This window comes from Narcine bancroftii, chromosome 6 (assembly GCF_036971445.1).
Source record: "Narcine bancroftii isolate sNarBan1 chromosome 6, sNarBan1.hap1, whole genome shotgun sequence".
Lineage (NCBI taxonomy): Eukaryota > Metazoa > Chordata > Chondrichthyes > Torpediniformes > Narcinidae > Narcine > Narcine bancroftii.
Genome location: NC_091474.1, coordinates 252,179,103 through 252,192,514, shown reverse-complemented (window position 1 = coordinate 252,192,514; position 13,412 = coordinate 252,179,103). Strand labels below are relative to the sequence as shown.

General features: G+C 43.6%; 1 protein-coding gene across 5 annotated transcripts in view; it reads left to right on the top strand.

Moving 5' to 3' along the window:
• Positions 1-13,412, top strand: part of LOC138737246 (WD repeat-containing protein 26) — a 261,475-nt gene that overhangs the window by 222,099 nt on the left and 25,964 nt on the right. The window contains exon 13 of one of the 5 annotated variants that reach the window (XR_011340851.1): positions 227-404. The exons of the other annotated variants lie outside the window; for them this stretch is intronic. The gene's annotated coding sequence lies outside the window, so the exon portion shown is untranslated. The remainder of the gene's footprint in view (positions 1-226; positions 405-13,412) is intronic. 5 annotated transcript variants of the gene reach the window in all.

Below are 13,412 nucleotides of genomic sequence, written 5' to 3'. Positions count from 1 at the left end.
TCTCCCGTGTCTGTGTGGGTTCTCCCCGGGGGCTCCGGTTTCCTCCCACCGTTCGAAACGTACCAGGGGTTGTCGGTAAATTGGGTGGCACAGACTCATGGCCCAAAATGGCCTGTTACCATGATCTTTGTCAACTTTTAAAATTTAAAATTAAGAATTTCAGTTCATATGTAGATCAAACAATGTGTGACAATAAACATGATTGTTATTAATATTGTCATCATAGGAGCCGGGAATAAATCTCATCTGCCTCTGGGGATTTAAATCTACCTATAAGCCTGCCAAGATGTGGATACTATACCGAGGATGTTTCCTGAATTGGAGAGCATGTGTTACAAAGATAGGTTGAGGGAACTTGATCTCTTTCCCTTGGAGTGAAGGAAAATAAATGAGAACTGACAGAGGTATATAAGATGAGAGGCATGGAACATGTGGTTGACCAAAGGCATTCTTGCAGGGCTAAAATGGCTACCACATGGCATTCTTTTAAGGTGCTTGGGAGTAAGTGCAGGGGAATGTAATAAGCAAGTTTTCACGCAGAGAGCATGGAATCTGCTGCCGGCAACTGTGGTAGAGGCAGGTACAATGGGATCTTTTAAGAGACTAAAATAGTTACATGGAACTGAGAAAAATGAATAATTATGCATTAGGAAAATTTTAGGCAGTTGTTAGAGTAGATGATTTGGTCATTACCATATTGTAGGCCAATGGGCATATATTGTGCTGTAGAGTTTTATGTTCAAAGGCGTTGAGTATTCTGTATTTATGGAGATCTCCACTAGAATTTCGCCAATTTGTCCAACTACAGATTGAGTTTCATTTGTGAATACCAACGAAAAGTATTTATGGCTGCACCCAGAGATTGGCCCTAATAAATCTGCACTGTTTACCTGGCTCTAAATGTACTGAAAAATGCTTTCATTTTTCTTAATCTTTTCTGCCAGTGATATTTCATGGGAGGATTGGATTCGATTAGTTATCTTTTATCCAACTTATATTTGTGCAGTGGCACCGGTGTCATAAAATTTCCTTGATTCTCTTCCCTGCTTTGTACTTGGGATCATACTTGGGGGTTTCCCAACCACTCTCTCAAGATCCCTGCAATGTACATCCAGGTCCTGCAGTTCAAAGTTTCATCTAACCATGTCAACCCATTCATGATGCCATGCTCATTATCTCCCACACTTCAAGCTGTGTTGTCTTCAATTTTGCAACTTTTATCCTACACATTTATAAATATATTTATAATTATGGAAATAGAAAAGATCAATCTGCTCTCAGTAGGCAGTTTTAAGCTGCAGTACCTGGGTAGCCCTCCTGAGACCCAGGTGCAATTAGTGGGGCAAAGGTGCTTCCAGCACCTTTTAAGCTGCAGGGGATCGACCCACTAAATTGCCAACCCAGAAATTTAAGTGGGATCCCGCCCCCACGATAACTCATTGAAAGGCGCGCCACGCACTTACCAGAAGTACTACTGGAAGTGACACGTCAAAGTTCAAATGGAGAACGGGGACAATCTTCAGATGCTGGCTAAGCAACTCTGGTGTGCTGTAATACATCAGGCACTGTTGTGACCATTGCTGTCAGGCGAATGCTGCAGTCATTGGAGGAGCCCACTGGATGTTAACACTGCGCATTTCAGTAGATGCAGCCTGGTGACGCTCACACACAAGCGCTGACATCACTGGAACAACTGGGTCGGCCATTTTCATTTTCAAGCCACCAGTGGACGAACCTAGGTAAGTTTAACTGGGTTCCCTGACTACCTTTTTTTTAAATTTTTTTATTTTTCACACTGTGAACCATATTGACCAAAATACACACAAACATTTCCTTCTTGAATATATACAGTGTCGTTTTCTCCCCTTTTTCCTCCCTCCTTCCCACCCCCCTCCCCACTAAACGTTCAACATATACATTAAGCCTATTAAACAATGTCATCACACAATGAAAATAAACAAGAAAATTGTGTCTTCTACTTTTACACACTGGGTCAGTTCATTTCGTCTTCTCATTCTGTCATTTTAGGGGGTGGAGGTCTGCGGTAGGACCTCTCTGTTGTGTTCCATGTACGGTTCCCAAATTTGTCCGAATATAACCATATAACAATTACAGTACGGAAACAAGCCAATTTGGCCCTTCTAGTCCACACTGATCCAAGTACCCTCCTCTAATTCCACTGACCAGCACTGTGTCCATATCCCTCCTTCCCCCTCCCATCCAACTCTTTATTAAATGACAAAATTGACCCTGCCTCCACCACCTTTCCCGGAAGCCCATTCCACACAGTAACCACTCTCTGATTATACTGTGATGTTATTTCTTAAATTATATGTTATTTTTCCCAATCGAATACATTTATTCTTTTCCATGTACCATTGCTGTATTCTCAGGCTATCTTCTAATTTCCAGGTAGATGAAATACATTTTTTTACTACAGCTAAGGCTATCATAATAAATCTTTTTTGTGCTCCATCCAAATCGAGGCCAAGTTCTTTTCTTCTTATATTACTTAGAAGAAAGATCTCTGGATTTTTTGGGATGTTGCTTTTTGTGATTTTATTTAATACCTGGTTTAGATCTTCCCAAAACTTTTCCACTTCCTCACATGCCCAAATTGCATGCACTGTTGTTCCCGTTTCCTTCTTACAGCGAAAACATCTATCTGATAATGTTGGATCCCATTTATTTAACTTTTGAGGAGTGATGTATAGCCTGTGTAACCAGTTATATTGTATCATGCGTAACCTCGTGTTTATTGTATTTCTCAGTTCTGGAGCATAACTTCTCCCATGTTTCATTCTTTATCTTTATGTTTAGATCTTGTTCCCATTTTTGTTTGGGTTTACAGCTTGTTTCCTCGTTCTCTTTCTCTTGCAGTTTGATGTACATGTTTGTTATAAATCTTTTAATTATCATTGTGTCTGTAATCACATATTTAAAGCTGCTTCCCAATTTGTCCTTCAAGTAGGTTGGTGGTATGCCAATACTGTATCTTGAGTTATACCATATTTGTCCTTCATTTGTTCAAAAGATAATAATTTATTTCCCGAAAAACAATTTTCTATTCTTTTGATCCCTTTTCTCTCCCATTCTCTAAAGGAAAGGTTAAGTATTGTGAAGGGGATTAGTTGATTTTGCGCCTGACTACCTTTGAGGTAGGTCAAGGACTCTGTTGGATTTGGACCACGCTGACCGGGTCGAACCCTTTCAAGCTGCCATATGAGTGGGGCGCTAACCGGGCAAATTGCCCAGTTAACCCCATTTTACACGGCAGCTTGAAAGGGCCTACTGACTTCTTGGTCCTAGTTGCTTGTGTTTATCAAAGAAAATAAAAGCAATAGCATTTTGTGATGAGGAACAAAATCTCTGTTTGGCTTGTTTAGGCAGACATTTTAATTGAGACAAAAGCTGATTTTGAATTTTCAACCCCTTTTTAATTAAACCATGGTTTCTTGACTAGAACTGGGGCTCAGCAGTTGATTGATCCCTGTATGGGAATTGGGCAGTGACACAGAGAAGATTTAAATCTTTGAGGATGATTAATTCTTGTTGGCCTTGTATTGACAATAACCACACCAGCAGTGCGAATATAAGACAGCTTTAATGAACTAATATGTACACTAAGAGGGTCTTGTCTCTCTGCAAGATGAACATGGAAGGCTAGACTGTAGCTTTGGACTGCTTTATATACAAGATCACCGGGATGACCCCTGGTGACCTAGTGGTGTAATTACAGATCACCACATTCATCCCCCCTTAAAAAAAATATTATTCCCCCCGCCCTCCTTCCCTTGTTTGTAAGTTCATAAGTCCAAAATTTTTCGTGGCTTCCATTGCCTTCTGGACCTCCTCGGCAGTGGTATAGGGGTGGGGAGTGCGGTCTGCCATTCGGTCTTTCTTGGTGGAGGTGTGGGAGTGGGAAGTACTAGGTGGCCATATGGGCAGGGGATCCTCTTGTATGGGATTAGGTCCTGCCTGGGTGGTGATATTTTGTGGGACGGGCGTACCCAGGGTCCTGATTTCCGGGGTGGGTGGTCTAGTCCTCTGGGGGACTCGATGGACGACTGTTCTAGTGACTGCTGCTGCGCTCCTTGTTGATCCGTAAACATCTGTGTTTTCTCCGTGTTGTTCACACATCCGGCCGGCGCGAGATCCCTGATGGCCACCGAATCTTCTCTTCCATACGGGAATGTGACAAAGGCGTACTGAGGGTTCGCGTGCCTCAACTCCACTTGATCCACCAGCGGGTCCGCTTTGTGGGGTCTGCAGTGCTTCCGGAGGAGAACGGGTCCCGGTGTCATCATCCATTTAGGCAGCACTGTGTCCATCATGGCTTTTCTTGTGAAAGAAAAGATACGTTCATGTGGGGTCATATTAGTGGCAGTTCACAACAAAGAATGTATAGAGTATAGGGCTTCTGGCAACACTTCTTGCCATCTAGTAACAAGCAGGTGTTTTGCTTTTAAAGTCAAGAGGACTGTTTTCCAGATAGTGGCATTTTCCATTTCGACTAGTCCATTCCCCCTGGGATTGTAACTTGTAATGCGGCTGGTAGCAATCCCTCTTTCATGCAGGTACTGCTGTACTTCTGCGCTCATGAATGCAGCTCCCCTGTCTGTGTGTATGTAGTTCAGGTACCCAAATATGCTGAAGATGGGTTGGAGGCATTTTATAACAGTGGCTGCTGTTACATCAGAACACAGGATTGCGAAGGGGAAACGGGAATATTCATCTATTACGTTTAGGAAATAGACATTTCTATTATTGGATGGGAGCAAGCCTTTAAAATCGAGGCTGAGGCGCTCAAAATGTTTGGTAGCTTTTATCAGGGGGGCTTTGTCTGGCCAGTAAAATTGCGGTTTGCATTCCGCACAGATGGGGCAGCTCTTGTTCACTGACCTCACTTCCTCTTCTGAAAATGGAAGATTTTGGGTTTTAATGAAGTGAAACAGTCTAGTGACCCCCCGGGTGGCCCAGCTCATTGTGCAAGTTCTGCAACTGGGACGTGGGGTTAAGGATGGCACAAGTGCCTCTGGACAGCATGTCCAGGGGCTCGTTGAGTCTTCCGGGGCGGTATAGAATGTCATAGTTAAATGTAGGCAATTCTATCCCCCAGCACAGGATTTTGTCATTCTTAATTCTCCCCCTGTTCTGGTTATCAAACATAGAAACCACAGACCGTTGGTCCGTGACGAGGGTGAAGTGTTTGCACACCAGATAATGTTGCCAGTGCCTTACTGCTTCCACAATGGCTAGGGCATCCTTCTCTACTGCTGAGTGTCTTACCTCTGACCCCTGTAGGGTTCGTGAGAAAAAGGCCACCGGTCGTCCGTCTTGGTTTAGGGTGGCTGCCAGAGCCACATCGGATGCATCCGTTTCTACTTGAAACGGGATCGACTCATCTATGGACCGCATGGTAGCTTTCGCGATATGGTCCCTAATGTCCCTGACTGCTCTGGTGGTTGCTGGGCACAGTGGGAAAACTGAGGCTTTTATAACTGTCGGCGTAGTTGGGGACCCATTGGGCGTAGTAAGCGAACAGTCCCAAACACCTTTTTAATGCTTTCAGCATGTGTGGCACTGGGAGGTCTAGGAGAGGGTGCATACGGGCTGGGTCTGGGCTGATTTCCCCGTTCTGCACTAGCCTTGTCCCATCGATCTGCACCCCATTCCCTTCCCTTCCATGTGCCTATCAAAGTTTCTCTTAAACTTTAAAATCAAATCCACACCCAACACCTCCACTGGCAGCATGTTCCATTTCTGTGTGAAAAGTTCTCTTGAATGTTCCCCTTAAACATTTTGCCTTTCACACTTAGCCCATATTCTCTGGTTTTTGTCCCCCTCAACCTCAGTGCATGCACCCTAGCTATAATGCTCATAATTTTGAATACCGCCATCGTATCTCCCCTCATTCTCTGATGCTCCAGGGAGTGTAATGTCCTAAACTATTGAACTTTCCCATATAACTCAGTTCCTCAAATCCCAGCAACAGAATATTACAGCACAGTTCACACCCTTTGGATCTCGATGTTGTGCCAACCTATCTAAACCTACTCAACAAACTGAACCTTCCCTAACTCATTCCTGTAATCCTCTACTTATCCTGCATCCATGTGTCTGTCTAAGTGTCTTTTAAATGTTCCTATTATACTAACCCTGGCAATGCATTCCAGGCACCCAATACCCTCTGTGTAAAAAAAAACTTACCCCTGACATCACCCCTAAACTTTCCTCCCCTCACCTTGTAGAGATTTCTTCTGGTGTTTGCTACACTTGCGCTGGGAAAAAGCTGCTGTCTGTCCATAATTCTTGTCATAAGCTTGTACACCTATATTAAATTTCCTCTCATCCTTTTTCACTCCAAAGAGAAAAGCTCTTAACCTTGCTTCATAAGACAAGTTCTCCAATCCAGTCAACATCCTGGTAAATCTCCTATATACCCTCTCCATAGCTCCCACATCCTTCCTGTTATGAAGTGACCAGAACAGAACACAATATTCCAAGTAAAAACACAATGCTGGAGAAATTCAGCAGGTCAAAACAGTGTCCTTTATATAGCAAAGGTAAAAATATATAATTGATATTTCAGGCTTGACCCCTTTATCAAGGAATATTTGCAGAGTTTTATAAAGGTGCAACATGACCTCATGACGCTGGAACTTAATACCCCGACTAATGAAGGCCAGCACACCATAAAAGCCTTCTTAACTCCCTATCAACCTGCACAGCAACCTTGAAAGATCTATGAATTTGGACCCCAAGGTTCCTCTGTTCTTCCACACTGTTAAGAATCCTGTCATGAACCCTGGATTCACCCTTCAAGTTTGACCTTCCAAAGTGCATCACTTCACACTTATCTGGATTGAATAGCATCTGCCACTTTTCTACCCAACTCTGTATCCTGTTGTAACCTACGACAACTTTCGGGTCATCTGCAAACTTACTGGCCCATCCCTCTACTTCTTCATCCAGGTTATTTATAAAAATCACAAAGAGCAGGGGTCTGACCTCCAGGGAGAATACATACCATCTACGATTACCCTCTGCTTTCTGCAGGCAAACAAGTTCTAAATCCACACATCCAAGGTTCCATGGATCTCATGACTTTGTCAACTGCTTTACTAAGATCCATACCCACACCATCTATCGCTCTTCCTCCATCAATTTCTTGTGTTACTTCCTCAAAAACTCAACGAGGCTTTGACCTATTCCTCACAAAGCCTCGCCACGCTGACTATATCTGAGACTATGTTAGTAAATCCTGTCCATAAGAATCCTCTTCAATAGTTTACCCACTACTGACGTAAAACTCACCACGCTCTAATACCTAGGATACTCCTTTTTTAAACAAGGGAATCATATTTGCCATTCTCTATCTTCCGATGCCTTCCCCTGTGGCCAGGGAGGAAGCAAAGAACATTGCCAACTCCCAGCAATCTCTTCCCTTGCTTCCTGTGATAACCTGGGGTATAACCTTTGTGATCCCCGGGGCTTATCAATGACTAAAATTACACACAATACCCTCAATGTGGCCTCACCAATGTCTTATACAATTAGAGCATAACATCCAACTCCTGTGCTCAATACTTTGATTTCTGAAGGCCATTGCACCAAAAACTGTCTTTACGACCCTATGTACCTTTGATGCCACTTTTCAAGGAATTGTATATCTGTATTCCCAGGTGCCTCTGTTCTCCCACACTTCTCTAAGCCCTACCATTTACCATACAAGTCCTTCCCTGGTTTTTGCACCCAAAATACAACACCTCACACTTGAACTCATTAAATTCCATCTGCCGTTTTACAGCCTATTTGTGTCCTTGATACAGCCTCCTCTACATTGGGGAAACTTGACACAGATGGAGATCATTTTCTTAAAACACCTTTGCTCTGTCCACCTCAACGGCAAGGGCTTTCCAGTGACTAAGCATTTGAATTCCACGCCTCATTGCCACACCGTCGTATCTGTCCATGGCCTCATGCGCTGCTAAATTGAGGCCACTTCCAAATAGAAGAAACACTTTTATCTTGGCAGTCTCCAAACAGTTGGCATCAATATCGACCTCAAATTTCCATTAACCCCCTCCCCGGACTCTCTTTTCCTACCCTTGTCTCCTTTCCTCAAACTCCCGCATCCCCTTCCCTTAATTTTCCTTCCTATCAGAGAGCTACCCTTCTTAGCTATCATCCCTCTCCCCATCACTTCTCAGCTTCTATTCGCCTACCTTTAACGATCTATTACCCCTTACATGTAATCCTGCACTATCCCTCCTCTACCCTCCACTTTTTTTTTATTCAGGTGTCTTATCTGTTTTTCTATATTCCCGATATATAATTGCCTTTTACTTCCTATGGATACTGCGTGCCTGCTGAGTTTCTCCAGCATGTTTGTGTGTTGCATTCTTAGGATACTTACCAATAACTTGCCCACTACTAATGTCAGGCTCATTACCCAATCATTACCCAGATTGTTCTTGAAGCCCTTCTTAAACAATGCCAATTCGTGAGCACCTCATCTGTGGGAAAGAACATTTAATACCATTGCTAAGGCTTCTCCAGTAATTGACTACGGTCCAACGGAATATTTTGTCAGACTCTGGGGTTTTATCCACCCTATTTGCCTTAAGACAGCAAGCCCCTCCTTCTCTGTATAGGGTTTCACTGCTATTTTGAGTCACTTTTAAATAGGTGTCCTCCTGAGTAAATACAGATTTTTTTAAATGACTTTAAAATCTCCCCCTTCTCTTTTGGCTGCATGCATAGATGACCGCTCTGATCTTTAAGAGAACCAATTTTGTTCCTTGCTATCCTTTCTTTGGGATTTTCCTTCACCTGGTTTGCCAGAGCCTTTTTTTAAACCTGAATTCCCTCATGAATGTTTTCATGAATTTCTTATACTCAAGTACCTCAATTTTTCCTTGCTACTTATATCTGCTACCCTCTTAATCTCTCAATATCTGCTATCATCTTAATCCTCAATATCTCTCAAAAACCAAGGTTCCTCATAGATATTAGTCTTACCTTTAATTCTGACAGGAACTTACAAACTCTGTACTCTCACAATTTCACCTTTGAAAGCTTTCCACTTACCAAGTACATCTTTGCCAGAAAATAAAGAGCATAGTGACACATTACAGGCCCTTCATCCTACAATGTTGTATGACCTACTCCAAAGCAATCTAATTTTTCCCCACCTCACATCCATAACCCTCTTAATTTTCTTACATCCATGTGCCTACCTAAGAGGCTTTTGAATGTCCCTATAATACCAACCTCCACTACCACCCCAGGCAATGCATTCCAGGTACTCACCACTCTAAATAAAAAAACTTACCTCTGATATCTTCACTAAATTTTTCTCCACTCACCTTAAACAAGACATCCTCTGGTATTTGCTGTTGTTGCCCTGGGAAAAAGCTGCTGGCTGTCCACCCTATCTAAGCTCTCATAATCTTATATTCCTCTATTAAGTCACTCATCATTTATCACTCCAAAAAGAAAAGCCCTAGCTCTGTCAACCTTGGTTCATAAGTCATATTCTCCAATTCTGATAACATTCTTGTAAATCTCCTCTGTACCCTCTCGGAAGTGTCTACATTCTTCCTATTATGAGGCAACCAGAACTAAGTACAATATTCTAAGTGTCATCTGACCAGAATTTTATAAAGCTGAAACATTACCTCACGGCTCATGAACTCAACCTCTCGCCTTCTCAACCACACATCAACTTACATGGCAACCTTGAGGGATCTATGAACTTGGACTCTAAGATATCTCTGTTCCTCCACATTGTTAAGAATCCTGCCAAACAACCTGTACCAATTGACATTGCCAGATCGTTTCTAATAGCATCAAAATTGGATTTTTTTCTAATTTAGGATCTCAACCCAAAAACAAGCCTATCTTTTTCCATAATTATCTTGAAATTAATGGCATTTTGATCACAAGAACCAAAGTCTTCCCTTGCACACATTTTCTTCACGTTGGACAAACGATAACCCATCAAGCCCTTTACAGTATGGGAGACCCAGTCAATCTGTAGAAAGTTAAAATCATCTACTTTTACAACTTTATTTCTTGCTACTGTCTGCTGTCTCTTTACAAATTTGATCCTCCAATTCCTGCTGACTATTGGGAGGTCTGTAATATAATCCCATTAATGTGGTCATCCCTTTATCATTCCTCAGTAGACAAGCTATCTAATCTGTCCTGTCTGAGCACTGTTATGACATTTTCCCAGACTAGCAACACCACCCTTCCCCTTTCATTCCCTTTCCCTCTATCATACTGTATCTTAAACAACAGAACCCTGGAACATTGAGCTGCCAGTCCTGCCCCTCCTGCAACCAAGTCTCACTAATGGCCACAATGCTCTCAACTCATCTGCCTTTCCTTCAGTACTCCTTGTATTAAAATAGACATAACTCAGAACGTTATTCCCACTAGACTCAACCTTCCTATTTCTGTCTTATTCTGCAGGCTCAACAACATCTTTCTCCACAACGACTCCACTGTATGCTCTGACCCTCTAGTTTCCAATCCCCTACAACTCTCCTAAAGCAGCACTAGCAAATCTTCGCACAAGGATATTGGTCCTCCCAGTTCACATACAAACTTCTCTGCCAGTACAGGTTCCACCTTCCCTGGAAGAAAGGACAAGGATCCAAAAATCTGAACCCTTCCCTCCTGCACCATCTTCTTAGCCACAGGTTAAGCTGTATTATCCTCCTACTTCTCACCTCCCTAGCACGTGACACAGGTGGCAATCTTGAAATCACAACCCTGGAGATCCTTTAATTTAGCACCTAACTCCCTGAACTCACTTTCTAGGACCCCATCACCCTTCTTATCCACATCATTGGTCCTGACGTGAACCACAATATCTGGCTGCTCATCCTCCCACTTGAGAATGCTGTGGATTCTATCTGGATGTTCTTGATCCTGGGAGGCAACATACCATCTGGGAGTTTCGGTCTTGTCCACAGAACCTCCTGTCTGTTCCCCTGACTTCACTACAGCTAGCCTCTTCTCCCTCCCTTCTGAACCACATGGCCAGTCTCCATCCCAGAGACCTTTGTGGCTTTCCCTCTCATGCCTCCTTAGGTGGCTGCCTCCCTTTAACTCATGTCAAGAGATCACAAGATAAAGGAACAGAAGCAGGCCACTAGGTCCATCAGGTCTGTTCCGTGACTAAGCTAAACTAAACTCACGCCTAGTTCCAATTACCAGCCTGTGGTGAATGTCTGCTAAGCTGCCTGTCCCCCCTCTGGCGAGCCTTGCTGTACTAAGATTGGCTGTGCATTATCTCGACTGTTAAGGACACTCCCCTTGGGTATAACTGTATATGCATCTATTGTCTTTCATTATTGTACCATGAGTTTCTGCTAATAAAAGCCGTGATTATTGTTTGACCACGTCGTCTTTGTCTACTTCATCAACTGGCACTTCGCCCTTGCGGACAATGTAGCCCAGAATGGGTCGCTCTGTCGTGTCGAACACCCATTTGCCCTCGTTAAATGTAAGGTTGTTGAGATCTTTAGCTGTTGCTAAAAATTTCTTTAAGTTGTTGTCGTGCTCAGACTGTGTTTTCCCACAGATAGTGACATTATCCAGATAGGGAAACGTACCCTGTAACTCAAACGTCCTAACAATTTTATCCATTTCTCTCTGAAACACTGACACACCATTAGTGACTCCAAAAGGTACCCTTTTAAACTGGTATAACCCCCCTTCAGCCTCAAAGGCTGTATAGGGTCATTCCTTTTTTTTCATGGGGACTTGGTGATAAGCTACTTTGAGGTCGATAGTGGTGTATACTTTGTATTGCGTTATCTGATTCATCATTTCATTGATGCGTGGCAGGGGGTAGGCATCCAGGTTAGTATAACGGCTGTAGTCAATGGTCAGTCATTTCTTAGTGTGATTTTTCACAACTACCACATGGGCTCGCCACGGACTCTTACTGGGTTCAATTACTCCCTCTTTAAGCAATCTCTGGGTCTCAGCTTTGATAAACTCGCAATCCTTTTTGCTGTAAGAACAGCTCTTAGTGGCAATCGGCCGACACTTGGGGGATAAATCTCTGCAAAGGGAGGGAGCTTTGATCGTTAATGTGGACAGACTACAGTAAATAGTGCGGGGGATGGTAAGTGTGGGTAGTGGCCCACCGAAATTTATGAATATGTTCATCTGAGATTGAATATCTAACCCCAGTATCACAGGGGCACAAAGCTCCGGCATAATAAAGAGCCACACATCAGCCAGGCAGTGTCCCTCCAAATTTAAAGAACTTTACACTTGTCCCGTACAGTTTTTGTAAGTTCAGTACAAGCCATCGATATCTTTTGGTTCGCTGGATATCTTCGCGAATTTAAGGCTCTGGCAACTCTATCGTGGATGTAGCTGTCAGCACTCCCCGAGTCTATTAGACAATCAATAGTCTCACCATTCACCTCCCCCTTCATAGTCGACCGTTCCAATCCGTAACATCCCCCAAGCTTTGGAGTCAATTGAGCTATCACAGGGGATCTCACCTCGCCGTCACTTGAAGTCGATTCAGCCTGCTCGTCTGAAGATTCCCCCTTTTCACAGTTGTCTTCCATTCCTACAGCTCCAGGACGCATTTTCTTAGTGCTTCTCTTCTTCTTCTTATCAGTGGGAGTACTTTTTGCCTTACACACTTTAGCAAAGTGGCCGAGTTTCCCACAATAGCTGCAGATAGCAAATCGAGCCGGGCACTTCAGTCTGGAGTGCCACCTATTATCACAGAAGTAGCATTTTTCAGGAGTTCACCTTTTTCATTCCTTCAGGGTTCCAGCTCTCCTGGATGTTTCATTTTCGGTTTCTAGCATTTCACTGGGTCGCATGGCACTTCTCAGTGTTTGGCTAGAGTGACTGCCCGGTCGTAGGTTAAGGGCTCCGTCTCCAGCAGCCTCTGTCGGATGTAACTGGGGTCAATCCCGTTGACTAAAGCATCCAGCTTCAAGGCATTGCAGTGTTGTTGCACATTGACTGCCCTGACATCACATTCATTTGCCAGTGAGTCGAGAGCCAATGCATAGGCAGCATCACTTTCCCCGGGTTTCTGGTGTCGAGCAACCACCACATTCTGTGGCACTGCATAGTAAGCTGTCAGACGTTCCCCGGCTATAGCCAGAGTGGTAGCTCCTTGCGTTACGGCGAAAGGGACCTCACCCAGCAGAGAGTTCAGGTGGCCCCACTGTATCGCCTCATCGACCACGTTGTTTCAAGCCATATAGTAATCGAAACAAGCAATCCAGTGGTTGAAAATTTCTCTGGCCCTCGGGGCAGACTGGTCGATTATCAGCCGCTCTGGCCTGAGTGCTTCATCCATTTCTGCTAATAAAATTGAAGTGCCAGTTGATGAAGTAGACAAAGACGATGTGGTC